The sequence below is a fragment of the Bombina bombina genome, chromosome 5 (genome assembly GCF_027579735.1).
Source record: "Bombina bombina isolate aBomBom1 chromosome 5, aBomBom1.pri, whole genome shotgun sequence".
NCBI lineage: Eukaryota > Metazoa > Chordata > Amphibia > Anura > Bombinatoridae > Bombina > Bombina bombina.
In genome coordinates this window covers 857,022,588-857,036,409 of record NC_069503.1, presented here as the reverse complement: position 1 = coordinate 857,036,409, position 13,822 = coordinate 857,022,588, and positions in this window count along the sequence as shown.

The window sequence follows — 13,822 nt, the reverse complement described above, 5'->3', positions numbered from 1 at the left end:
GCAGCAGAAACAGGAGCACCCATAACTTGTGGGACACTTTGGTCCAAATGTGCAGTGCGAGTCAGCAAGGTTTGCAGGGCTAGAGCAAATTGATCCAAGCGATGATCCTGTTCATCCATCCTGGAAATTATGGCAGGTAAAGGTGTATTATTAGCAGGATTCATGGCCCTTGTGTAATGTCAGGGTGCCAGGAAACAGACTGAGACGAGAAGTGCAAAAATAATCACACCTTTATTAATAGCAAAAAATAATTAAAAGTCCACAAGTCAAATAACAAGCCAGGAATCAAAACCAGAGCTGGTAGTCAGACGAGCCGAGTCAGGAGCCAAAGCGAATAGTCAGACAAGCCGAGTCAGGAGCCAAAGCGAGTAGTCAGATGAGCCAGAATCAGGAACAAGGAGAACAGCAGAGTAAGGAACAAGCCAGGGATCAGGAACCAGGAGGGACGTCAGACAGCCAGGTAATATACATGAGCTCTCACAAACAGGTCTGAGACAACGCAAAGGCAAAGCATAATGAACAGAGGCCCTTTAAATAATAAGTGATGACATCACAATTCTGAGACTGCATCCTGTCTCACACGGATGATGTACCATAAAAGGAAGTGCAGGAAATAAGCAGCATCACACAGTATGCACCAGAGTCAGCAAGAGAAGTGAGTAAAATTGCTGCCAGCAGCACATGTCAAACAAGGCAGGGAAAAAACCCTGACAGTTATGCAACAATCTCCTTAAATTATTGAATTTTGCTTTCTTAAAATTAAAAATCTTAGTTGAACCATTATTACACTGCTTATGGAAAGTGATTTCAAATGTGAACTTGTTATTATCAATGTTACCCAATTTTTTTAACTTTGTTTGATAATATTGGCCATATTTAACAATGTGCAAGCGGACATGATACGAAGTAGCGTATCATGTCTGCTGCACATCGATAAATGCTGACAGCATATGCTGTCATCATTTATCAATTCACCAACAGTTCTTGTGAACTTCTTGTGCAATACCACCTCCTGCAGATTTACGGCAAATCAGCCGCTAGCAGGGGTGTCAATCAACCTGATCGTATTTGATCGGGTTGATTTCTGTCCGCGGCCTCAGAGCAGGTGAACAAGTTATGGAGCAGCGGTTTTTAGATCGCTGCTTCATAACTTCTGTTTCCGATGAGCCTGAAGGCTCACCAGAAACAAGGGGCCTCAAGCTCCATAGGGAGCTTGATAAATATGCCCCTAAATCTGTATCGTTTAAAAGCACTAAATGCCATACAGCTAGATTATGATTTATGTGCGCTATAGGGAAATTAACGAACGCAACCAAAGTTGCATTATTTAACCCCCTATAGCACAGCCATTACAAGTTTTTAAAAACCCGGCTTGTGCATGTGATATGGGGCTTTAAAGCTCCATACCGCACCAAAAACAAGCGCTGTTTTGACGTGCTCGTACATGCTTTCCCCATAGACATCAATGGGGAGAGCAGGTCAGAAAAAAGTCTAACACCTGCGATCGAGGAATAAAAAGCTCCATAACGCAGCTCCATTGATGTCTATGGGGAAAAAAAACTAACGTTTAACCGAACATCCTAACATAAACCCTCAGTCTAAACACCCCTAAACTGCAGCCCCCGACATAGCAGACACCTACATAATCTTATTAACCCCTAATCTGCCGCTCCTGATATTGCTGCCACCTAAATAAAACTATTAACCCCCAATCTGCCGCCCCCGACTTCGCCGCCACCTAAATACAACTATTAACTCCTAATCTGCCACCAGCGACATCGCCGGCACCTACATAATTTTATTAACCCCTAATCTGCCGTCCCCGTGATCGCCGGCACCTACATATTGTTATTAACCCCTAATCTGCCGCTCCTGATATCGCTGCCATTATACTAAAGTTATTAATACCTATTCTGCCACTCCCCGACATCTAATAACCCCAAACTGCAAGCCCCCCGCATCGCAAAATTTTTAAATTAAACTATTAACCCCTACACCTACCTCTAAACCTGTGCCTAACCCTAAAACTAACCCTAAACCTAACCCTAACACCCCATAACTTTAACATAATTACAAAAGAGCTAAATTAAACTTACAATTATTAACTAAATAATACCTATTTAAAACTAAATATATACTCACCTGTGAAATAAAATCTAAGCTAGCTACAATATAACTAATAGTTATATTGTAGCTAGTTTAGGTTTTATTTTTATTTCACAGGCAAGTTTGTATTTATTTTAACTAGGTAGACTGTTAGTAAATAGCTATTAACTATTTACTAACTACCTAGTTAAAATAAATACAAACTTACCTGTGAAATTAAACCTAAGCTACCTTACACTAAAACCTAAAATTACAAAAAATAAAAAACACTGAAATCACAAAAAATAAAAAAACTACCATTACAAAAAAAACAAAATTATCCAAAAAAAAATTACAAATGATTCCTATTCTAATACCCTTTAAAAAAAACACACCCCAAAATAAAAAAGCCTAATCTAGAATAAACTACCAAGGTCCCTTAAAGGGGCCTTTTGGGGCCCTTAAAAGGGCCTTTTGTAGGGCATTGCCCTAAAGTTAACAGCTCTTTTGCTACAAAAAACAAACACCCCCTAACAGTATACAACCCCCCACCCCCCAACTACAAAGGGCCCTTCAAAGGGCCTTTTGTAGGGAATTGCCCTAAAGTTAACAGCTCTTTTGCTACAAACACAAATACCCACCTAACAGTATACAAACCTTCACCTCTCAAACCCACAAATTAAAAATAAAGTAAAACCTAATCTACCCATTGCCCTGAAAAGGGCATTTGTATGGGCATTGCCCTTAAAACGGCATTTAGCACTTTTGCTGCCCAAGCCCTAATCTAAAAATAAAAACCCACCCCAAAACGAAAATAAAAAATACATTACACAAAATAACAAGCAAATTATCAAAAATAATAAAAAATATTCCTATTCTAATACCCATTTAAAAAAAAATCCACCCCAAAATAAAAAAACTAATCTAGAATAAACTAAAAATATAAAAAGGGCTTTTTTGTAGGGCATTACCCTAAAGATATCAGCTATTTTTCTGAAAAAAAAAGACCCACTAACATTTCAAACCCCCACCCCCAAATCCACAAAATAAAAAAAAACTATCTTAAAAACCTAAGCTACCCATTGCCCTGAAAAGGGCCTTTGTATGAGCATTTAGCTCTTTTGCTGCCCAAACCCTGATCTAAAATTAAAACCCACCCAAAAAAAACTTAAAAAAATCCTAACAATTACCCCTTACTTACAGTTTTTGAAGTCCCACTTGAACGGTCTTCATCTCGGCGGTGAAGTCCTCATCCAGGCGGCGAGAAGTCTTCATCCAGGCAGCCTCTTCAATCTTCATCCCGGCGGCGAAGTCCTCATCCAAGTGGCAAGAAGTCTTCATCCAGACGGCCTCTTCAATCTTCATCCAGGCAGGCTCTTCTATATTGATCCCGGCGGCACCGAGTAGGTCCATTCTGAAGACATCTAGTGTAGAGCATTCTCTTCAGATGGTCACCGCTGTACACAGAATCTTCAATGCAAGAGAGCCGTTTCAAGATGGCGTCCCTTGCATTCCTATTGGCTGAAAAAAATGAATCAGCCAATAGGAATTAGAGCTGCTAAAATCCTATTGACTGTTCAAATCAGCCAATAGGATTTAAGCAGCTCTCATTCTATCGACTAATTCCTATTGGCTGATTCAAATTTTTCAGCCAATAGGAATGCAAGGGACACCATCTTGAATCGCATACCTTGCATTGAAGATTCAGTGTACGGCGGCGACCGTATGAAGAGGATGCTCCATGCCTGTCTTCAGGATGGACCTGCTTCCACACCGCAGGATCAAGATAGAAGATGCCGCCTGGATGAAGATTGAAGAGGCCGCCTAGATGAAGACTTCTTGCCGCTTGGATGAAGATCGTTCAAGCGGGGCTTCAAAAGCGGTAAGTGGATATTCGGGGGGTTAGTGATTTATTTTAAGGGTTTTTGGGGTGGGTTTGTTTTTTTAGTTTAGAGTTTGGGCTTGTAAAAGAGCTTAATGCCCTTTTAAGGGGAATGCCCATCCAAATGTCCTTTTCAGTGCAATGGGTAGCTTAGTTTTTTTTTAGAGTTAGGTTTTTTATTTTGGGGGGTTGGTTGTGTAGTGGGTTTTGCTGTTGGGGGTCTTTGTATTTTTATTACAGATAAAAGAGCTGTTTAACTTAGGACAAAAAGCCCTTTTAAGGGCTATTGGTAGTTTATTGTAGGCTAGGGTTTTTTATTTTGGGCGGGCTTTTTTTATTTTGATAGGGCTATTGGATTAGGTGTAATTCTTTTTTATTTTTGATCATTTCGTTTGTCATTTTTTGTAATATAGTGTTTGTTACTTTTTGTAATTTAGTCTTCTTTTATTTTCTGTAATTAGATACTTTGTAATTTTTAGAGTAGTGTTAGGATTTTTTTAATGTGTAGTTTAGTTTTCTTTAATTGGAAGATAAGTTTTATTTTAGTTTAATAATTATATTAGTTTGATTGTTAGTTTAAACTTAGTTTTTCTAATTTGACAGGTAAATTTTAATTTAAAATAGGGAAATTATAATTTTAATCTAAAGTTAGGGGGCGTTTGGTTTAGGGGTTACTAGTTTAATTCAGTTTATTGCGATGTGGGAGCTTTCGGTTTAGGGGTTACTAGTTTACTTTAGTATATTTTGTTGTGGGGGGCTTGGGGTTTAGGGGTTAATAGTTTTATTATAGTGGCAGCATTGTAGGGCTTAATAACTTAAGTATATTGGTGACGATGTGGGCGGATGGCAGATTAGGGGTTAATTATATTTAAATAGTGTTTGCAATGCAGGAGGGTGGAGGTTTAGGGGTTAATACATTTATTATAGTGGTGACAATGTCGGGAAGCGGCAGAATAGGGGTTAATATTTTTTTTAGTGGTAATAACTTTAATATAGTGTTTGCGATGTATGAGGGCCTTGATTTAGGGGTTAATATGTAGTTTATGGGTGTTTAGTGTACTTTGTAACACTATAGTTATGAGTTTTATGTAACAGATTTATAGCATAAAACTCATAACTACTGCTCTTAGATGGCATTACGGATCTTGTTGTTTTAGGCTGTAACGTAGGATTTTTAGCCTCACCACAAAACTCATAATGGCAGCGCTATGGGAATCCCATGAAAAAAACAAGTTTGGGACTGATGTTGCGTTACAGGCTAAAAGGCTTGCGGTACAGCTATACCAATGAGACTTTTATTGGCTGCGGTGCTGTTATATATATATATATATGCCATATTTTCAGCGTTAAAAGACAAATGCACAACTCGTAATCTAGCTGATATAGCTTTATTCCTAGTTGGCTCCTCTATTAATTGTGACAGTTGTATTTCTAGTTTAATTGGCCCAGTTTATGTCAGGGTAAGTTTAAATCTCACATAATAACAGCACTGGTATTATAAGCAGCCTTTCCTATTTGCATCAGTAGTTGAGTTTCACCCATATCGTTAATGTTGCAGGGCTTGTAGTATGTTAATAGTAATATAATTTTAGGTTATTTTCCCCCACTCGTTCGGGCCCATTTATCAAGCTCCGAACGGAGCTTGTGGGCCTGTGTTTCTGGCGAGTCTTCAGACTCGCCAGAAACAGCAGTTATGAAGCAGAGGTCTAAAGACCACCGCTCCATAGCCCTGTTAGCCTGCTCTGATGAGGCGGACAGGAATCGCCGGAATTTAACTCGATCGAGTATGATCGGTTTGATTGAAACCTCCCTGCTTACGGCCAATTGGCCGCGAGTCAGCAGGGGGCGGCGTTGCACCAGCAGCTCTTGTGAGCTGCTGGTGTAGTGTTAAATGCGGAGATCGTATTGCTCTCCGCATTCAGCGAGGTCTTGAGGACCTCATCCGCACTGTCGGATCAGGTCCGCAAGACCTTTGATAAATAGGCCCCTTTATGTCAACCCACAGGGTCTCTACATTATCATCTGTATCATCATAAATATCTTTCCTTATTGTAGGTTTAAGGTCAGGTTTAATATACATGCAAATTCCTCCACCGCTTTTTTTCTCCTGTCCCTCCTAAATAAAGTATAACTCTCTAAATTAACTGCCCAGCCATGTGAATCATCCCACCAGGTTTTAGTTATACTGATGATATTATAATCCTCTGCTGCAACTAAAAGCTCCAGCTCCATCTTTTTACCCATCATGCTTCTTGAGTTTGCTGTCATACATTAAATTTTCAGTTACTTTCTGCTGCTACTTATGCTTTCCTCCATACTTTCTAATGTGACATTTTCTAAGTGTACCATTCTGTCAACCCTTATTGGAGATATTCTAGGTGTGACATATTCACAGACTGATCTCTCTGTTCCATTATGTTTATACTAACCCCCCCCCCCCATTTCCCTAGTTTAAAAGATTCTTTAAGTGTGCTACCATCCTCTCCCCAAAACACCTGCACCCATGTCATACAGGTGTCATTCATCCTTACTGTACAAATTGTACCCAAATGAAAATTCAGCCCAGTGCTCTAAAATGTCAAACCTCTCATTTTTACATCATGGAATTAATGGACCTTAGCTCTGTCTGCCTTACTGTGTTAGCTTATGGCACTGTTAATATCTACAAAAATACTTACTTAGAGATCCTTGTTTAAGCTTGCTACTTAACTCCCTGAAGTAATTTTTAGGATACCTAATCTTCTGTTGATTCCGTCATTTTCCGTCATGACTGCAGGATCAGACCCCAGATCCCTCTATTGATGTGTCAATATGCTCCACAATATGCCAAACACGAGCCCCTGGAAGACAGCAAACTGTTCTTTTTAAGGGATCAGGATGATAAATTACTATGAACCTTCCTAATAATAGAGTCTGATATTTTATTGTATTATTATACTTATGGAGCATATCAGCATCCAACAACAGGGTTGCAGTAGTCATTTAACAGCCAGTTTCAGAGATTCCATCCCAGTTTCCAACTTTACACTGACATGCACTTCTTCTTATTAGTTTAAAATTGAAATAAAAAGTCTGAACTTAACCCTTTTCATGTAAAAATATATATTGTTTAAATTTTGTTCTTTTATAAAAATATATTGCGTTAAATGCCTCTGCAATAACATCCACTTTGTAGCCAAAAGAGCAGCTTAAAGAAGAATAAAAAAAAGTCTATTCAAGCAATAGAATCATTGTCTAGCAAGTCAACCCATCCTAAGGAAATAACAAACACAGTACAGCTATCTTATACATTTAGGGGGATATTTTTCAAGCCCTCAACCACAAATACACCGGAATTCCACAGCGTAATTGTTGCGAGCTTGATCCAACCTAGTTATCAAAGCCTACAGACTGGCAAAAGTTGAAATCTTTGATGTAACATACGATCCACCGGTCTCAATCCGACACAAATCAATGCTTACATCATTACAGATGTTCCGAATACACATTTGGCATTATTTGACACCTTTTCCCATTTATCAAATATCTAACAGCTATGCTCGCGGTTATTCTGGCCCAGCGTATTCTGGCCCAGTGTATTCAATCCGCCACCTTGGAGGCCGTGGATGCCATAGTAATCAATCGGAGTCTGAAAGCACTGAAAGCTTATGTTCGATGCTTCCAGATATCCCATTGATTTCTTTGGTTGAAAACAATTAACATTTACACCTAACACCCTAACATAAGCCCTGAGTCTAAACACCCCTAATCTGCCACCCCCGACATCGCTGCCACCTACATAATGTTTTTAACCCCTATTCTGCCACTCCCGGACCCCGCTGCCACCTAAATAAAGATATTAACCCCTATTCCGCCACTCCCGGACCCCGTTGCCACCTAAATAAAGTAATTAACCCCTATCCCGCCTCTCCTGAATCCCGCTGGGACCTAAATAAATGTATTAACCCCTAGACTTCTGGCATCCCACATCACTTCCACCAACTAAACATATTAACCCCTAAACCACCAGCCCCAACATAGCCATAAACTAAATTAAGCTATTAACCCCTAAACCTAACAAGCTGCTAACTTTAAATTAAAATTACAACATCCCTATCTTAAAATAAATTTAAACTTACCTGTAGAATTAAAATAAACTATGTTTAAACTATTATACTACACTTAAATTAAACTAGCAATTAAATTAACTAAATTACATATTAAAGAACCCTAACCCTACTCAAATTATTTAAATCTACTATTTAACCTATTTAAAAATTACTAAATTACAAAAAATAAACACTGTTACAAAAAATAAAAAACACTAAACTACGAGAGAAAAAAACACATTATCAAAAATAAAAACGAATTACACCTAATCTAATAGCCCTATCAAAATAAAAAAGTCCCCCCAAAGTAAAAAAAAACCCTAGCCTACAATAACTACCAATGGCCCATAAAAGGACCTTTTGTGGGGCAAACACTAAAACCCACTACCCAACCAATCAACCCCCCAAATAAAAACCCTATCTAAAATAACCTAAGCTCCTCATTGCCCTGAAAAGGGCATTTGTATGGGAATTGCCTTTAAAAGGGCATTTAGCTCTTTTACCTGCCCAGACCCTACTCTAGAAATAAAACCCACCTAAAAAACCCTTAAATAAAACTAACACTAACCTCTGACGATCCACTTACAGTTCTTGAAGTCCCGCTTGAAGGATCCATCCAGCCAGCAAGAAGTCTTCATCTTCTATCTTCATCCATCCGGCGCGGAGCGGGTCCACCCTAAAGACATCCGGTGTGGAGCTCCTTTTCAATATGGTCGCCGCTGTAAACTGGAACTTGAATGCAAGTGATGTCATCCAAGATGGCATCCCTTGCATTCCTATTGGCTGAAAGGTTCCAATCAGCCAATAGGATTAGAGCTGCTAAAATCCTATTGGCTGTTCCAACCAGCCAATAGGATATGAGCAGCTCTCATCCTATTGGCTGCTCCAATCAGCCAATAGGATGAGAGTTCAATCCTATTGGCTGATTGAAACAGCCAATAGGATTAGAACTCAATCCTATTGGCTGATTGGAACAACCAATAGGATGAGAGCTTCTCTAATCCTATTGGCTGTTTGGAACCTTTCAGCCAATAGGAATGCAAGGGACACCATCTTGGATGACATCACTTGCATTCAAGTTCCAGTTTACAGTGGCGACTGTATTGAAGAGGAGATTCAGGATGGACCTGCTTCGTGCCGGATGGATGAAGATAGAAGATGCCGTCTGGATGAGGACTTCGCCGGCTGTATGAAGATGGAAGAGGTCATCCAGATGAAGACTTCTTGCCGGCTGGATGGATCCTTCAAGAACTGTAAGTGGATCGTTCGGGGGTTAGTGTTAGGTTTATTTAAGGGTTTTTTGTGTGGGTTATTTTTTAGAGTAGGGTCTGGGCAGGTAAAAGAGCTAAATGCCCTTTTAAGGGCAATGCCCAAACAAATGCCCTTTTCAGGGCAATGGGGAGCTTAGGTTATGTTAATAGGGTTTTTATTTAGGGGGTTGGTTGGTTGGGTGGTGGGTTTTACTGTTAGGGGAGTGTTTGTATTTTTTTACAGGTAAAAGAGCTGATTTTTTGGGGGGCAATGTTCCACAGAAAGCCCTTTTAAGGGCCATCGGTAGTTTATTGTAGGCTAGTTTTTTTTTTATTTATTATTTTTTTTTATATAGGGCTATTAGATTTGGTGTAATTCATTTTTATTTTTTATAATGTGTTTTTTTTTCGTAATTTAGTGTTTTTATTTTTTGTAACTTAGCGTTTATTTTTTTTGTAAATTTAATAAGTTTAAATAGTAGATTTAAATAATTTAAGTAGGGTTAGGGTTTTTTAATATGTAATGTAGCTAATTTAATTGCTAGTTTAATTTAAGTGTAGTATAATAGTTAGGGTAGGTTAATTAATAGTTTAAAAATAGTTTCTTTTAATTCTACAGGTAAGTTTACATTTATTGTAAGATAGGGATGTTATAATTTTAAATTTTAAATTTAAAGTTAGCAGCTTGTTAGGTTTAGGAGTTAATAGCTTAATTTAGTTCATGGCGATGTTGGTGGCTGGCGGTTTAGGGGTTAATAGGTTTAGTTAGTGGTAGTGATGTGGGAGGCCAAAGGTTTATGGGTTAATACTTTTATTTAGGTAGCAGCTAATACTTTTATTTAGGTAGCGGCGGGGTCCAGGAACAGCGGGATAGGGGTTAATAACTTTATTAAGGTGGTGGCGGGGTCCGGGAGTTGTGGGATAGGGGTTAAACATTTTAGTATAGTGACGGCGTATAAATCAAGTTGGTAAAAAGTGGAATAGACGCGAGATTGATGACTGCTAGTGAACAACAGTCCGATGCTCATCACCCCGTACTTGGTGGGTGTGTTTTTGCCAGCTTTTTTTTATAAATATGGAGAGCATATTCAGGTCCAGGGCCAGTGATGTCAGGCGAGCATATTGGTGCCGGCGAATGCAGCATAGTTGAGGCTTTGATAAATATCCAGTTAAAGAGAGAAGGATTTGCAGGACCCACTCTATAAATGTTTGGTTCATTTAAATAAATATTGTTTCTTTCTTTCTTGGAGAGGATGTATGTCCCATACAGTTAACCCCTGGAAAATTAGTGCTTGCGGTGCTTAGAAAGCCTGTGGGAGTATTTGTAGGACAGTAATAACCTTGGGATATATTCCCTCTCGCATAACACTGGTGCGGACTAGGTGACAGACCTTCTATGTCTGATACATAACTGTGTATTTACTTCAGTCCCAAAAGATCTGACGGTACTAAGAGATCTGTGCAGATATGTGTAAAGCCGTGATCACCCTGGGATGTATTACCTCTCGCATAACCCAGATACGGATTGGGTGATGGGCCTTCTGTGTCAGATATGATTCTGTGTGTTCCTGTAATCCCACAAAAGTCTTTCACTTCAAATGCATAGTACTCAAAAAGCGGTAACAATACCTTTAGTGTAGTAGTCCAGGTCAAACCCGTGTGTCTCCATCTTCGTCTCCACCTCCCATCGGCTTACCGCCGCTGTACACCTCTTCTGGGTAAGGGGTGTGTTACCAAGTGTATCAAATCCAATCCAATGGTACGTCAAAACCCATATGAAAAGAGCGTGTGTAGCCGGTCACACCAAATGCAGCAATAGAAGAAAGTGATGCGCTCCAGCCTGAGGCTATGACTATGGGTGATACCCGAACCGCAAAAGCTGTCGTGCTGGGCTTTCCATATTTTTTGTATTAGTGGCTTGTATTTATACGTTTAAGGATTTACAAATAAAGTTGGATTTTATTCTATAGAATTTTGCTGGAGCGTGTCACTTTCTTCTATTGCTGCATTTGATAAATATCCTCCTTAGAATTGAGTGTAACCTGGTCCATTTTATCAGGATGGAGGCAGGACTCATATCAGTGGTGAGTTGAAGTCTACTGCAAAATACTAATGTGACATCATCAAGACTCTTACCTATAATAAATGATATTAGCCCAGCCATCTAAAAAATAATGTTTTATACAGTGTTTTACCAGCAGTAACAGCAAATTGTACTAATGAATTAACTATTTCCAAAGTTGCTTCAATAACTTTAAACTTCTTCATGTGTTTTTTAGGGTCTTTACCTGCAGAGCATGGTATTTTTTATTCTTCGTGTACTTCTTATAGAATGTGTTTCATACTGATTTTTTCCCTTAGTTAATGACCTTCATTAAGGATTCCATGTACAAAGCAGTGTAAGTTTCTCCAGAGCACTTGTGGAGCAGGTTTGCACACGTGAGCCTGCTTCCCACAATGTAAGAAGCAGCTGTTATTAGACCACTGTTTCTTACACTCTTCACCACCTCTGAGGTGGTGAAGAGAAATCACCCTTAACTTGCTCACTCGAGGTGATAGACAGACCCTTCTCTTGCGCGATTTGTCACACGTTGGCCAGTGGGTGAACAGATCCACTGATTGTATGCAGCAAAGGCGTGCAGACAAATTTTCAAGTTGAGAAGTTTGTCTGCACTCCGCTTAATACATGTAGCCCTATATAAAGTCAAAAATTCTCTAAAGAAATATAATTCTTCCAACTTCTATATAATCGTATGCAATAATAAATCGCTGCCACCTAGCTACACTTATTAACCCCCAATCTGCTGCCCCCAATGTCGTTTAGTTAAAATAAATACAAATTTACCTGTAAAATAAAACCTAACATGTCTTACAGTAAAACCTAACATTACACTAAAATTAAATAAATTACATTAATCAAATACAATTAACTAAATTAATAAAAAAAAAAAACACTAAATTACACAAAACAAAAAAGAAATTATCAAATATTTAAACTAATTACTCCTAATCTAATAGCCCTATCAAAATAATAAAGCCCCCCAAAATAATAAAACCCCTAGCCTAAACTAAACTGCCAATAGCCCTTAAAAGAGCCTTTTGCGGGGCATTGCCCCAAAGATATCAGCTCTTTTACCTGGCAAATAAAAATAAAAATACAAACTCCCCCCCCAACAGTAAAACCCACCACCCACACAACCACCCCCCCAAATAAAATCTAAAAAACCTAAGCTACCCATTGCCCTGAAAAGGGCATTTGGATGGGGATCGCCCTTTAAATGGCATTCAGCTCCTTTACATTGCCCAAACCAAAAGCTAAAAATAAAACCCACTCAATAAACCTTTAATAAAACCTAACACTAACCCGCAAAGATCCACTTACAGTTTTGGAAGACCGGACATCCATCCTCGTCCAGCCGGCAAAGTCCTCATCCAAGTGGCAAGAAGTCCTCAACGAAGCCGGGAGAAGTCTTCATCCAAGCGGCAAGAAGTTATCATCCAAGCGGGCAGAAGTCTTCATCCAGACGGCATCTTCTATCATCATCCTTCTGGCACGGAGCGGGTCCATCTTCAAGACAACCGGTGCGGAGCATCTTCTTTATACGGTCCCAGCCATACACTGAAGGTTCCCTTTAAGGGACGTCATCCAAGATGGCGTCCCTTGAATTCCGATTGGCTGATAGAATTTTATCAGCCAATAGGAATTGAAGGGTACAATATCGTATTGGCTGATGCAATCAGCCAATAGGATTGAGCTTCAATCCTATTGGCTGACCCAATCAGCCAATGGGATTGAGCTCGCATTCTATTGGCTGATTGGAACAGCCAATAGTATGCAAGCTCAATCCCATTAGACCGCTGCTTCATAACTGGTGTTTCTGGCGATCCTGAAGGCTCGCTAGAAACACGGGCCCTCAAGCTCCATACGGAGCTTGATAGATAGGCCCCATAGGCTGTACAGCTCCCTTTTTGGCCTGCCAGGCAAACTCGTAATACCAGCGCTGTGGAAGTCCCATTGAAAAAGGGCTTTTTAAAAAGTGCGGTACTTACGTTGCGTGACGGACAAAAAGGTGTACAGTACACCTATACCTACAACATCTGTAATACCAGCGGTAGAGAAAAAGAGCCATAATAATGCTTTTTCACCCATAAAACACAACTCGTAATCTAGCTGTATGTTATTTGATTTGCAATGTAATCCATGTCTATAAACATATTATATAATTTTGTTTACTTAATATTAGTATTCTAAAATTGTATGAAAGTATTTGATTCCAAATTATTGCTTAATATGTTTTAAATGAAAATTTTATTTTATTGTTTGTGAAAATTGCTCCAAATAACTGTTTAATTTCTGTTGCTTGTTATCCTTAATCAACATACCTACATTATTAGTTTATCCTTCCAGTGGCATATTTAGGTTTTGTGCTGCCCTAGGCACACAAAATTCTGCTGACCCCTACCCCCCACCCCTAGGTTTTAGGCTGTTTTTCGGCCATAATATGTTTTGGTCAGGG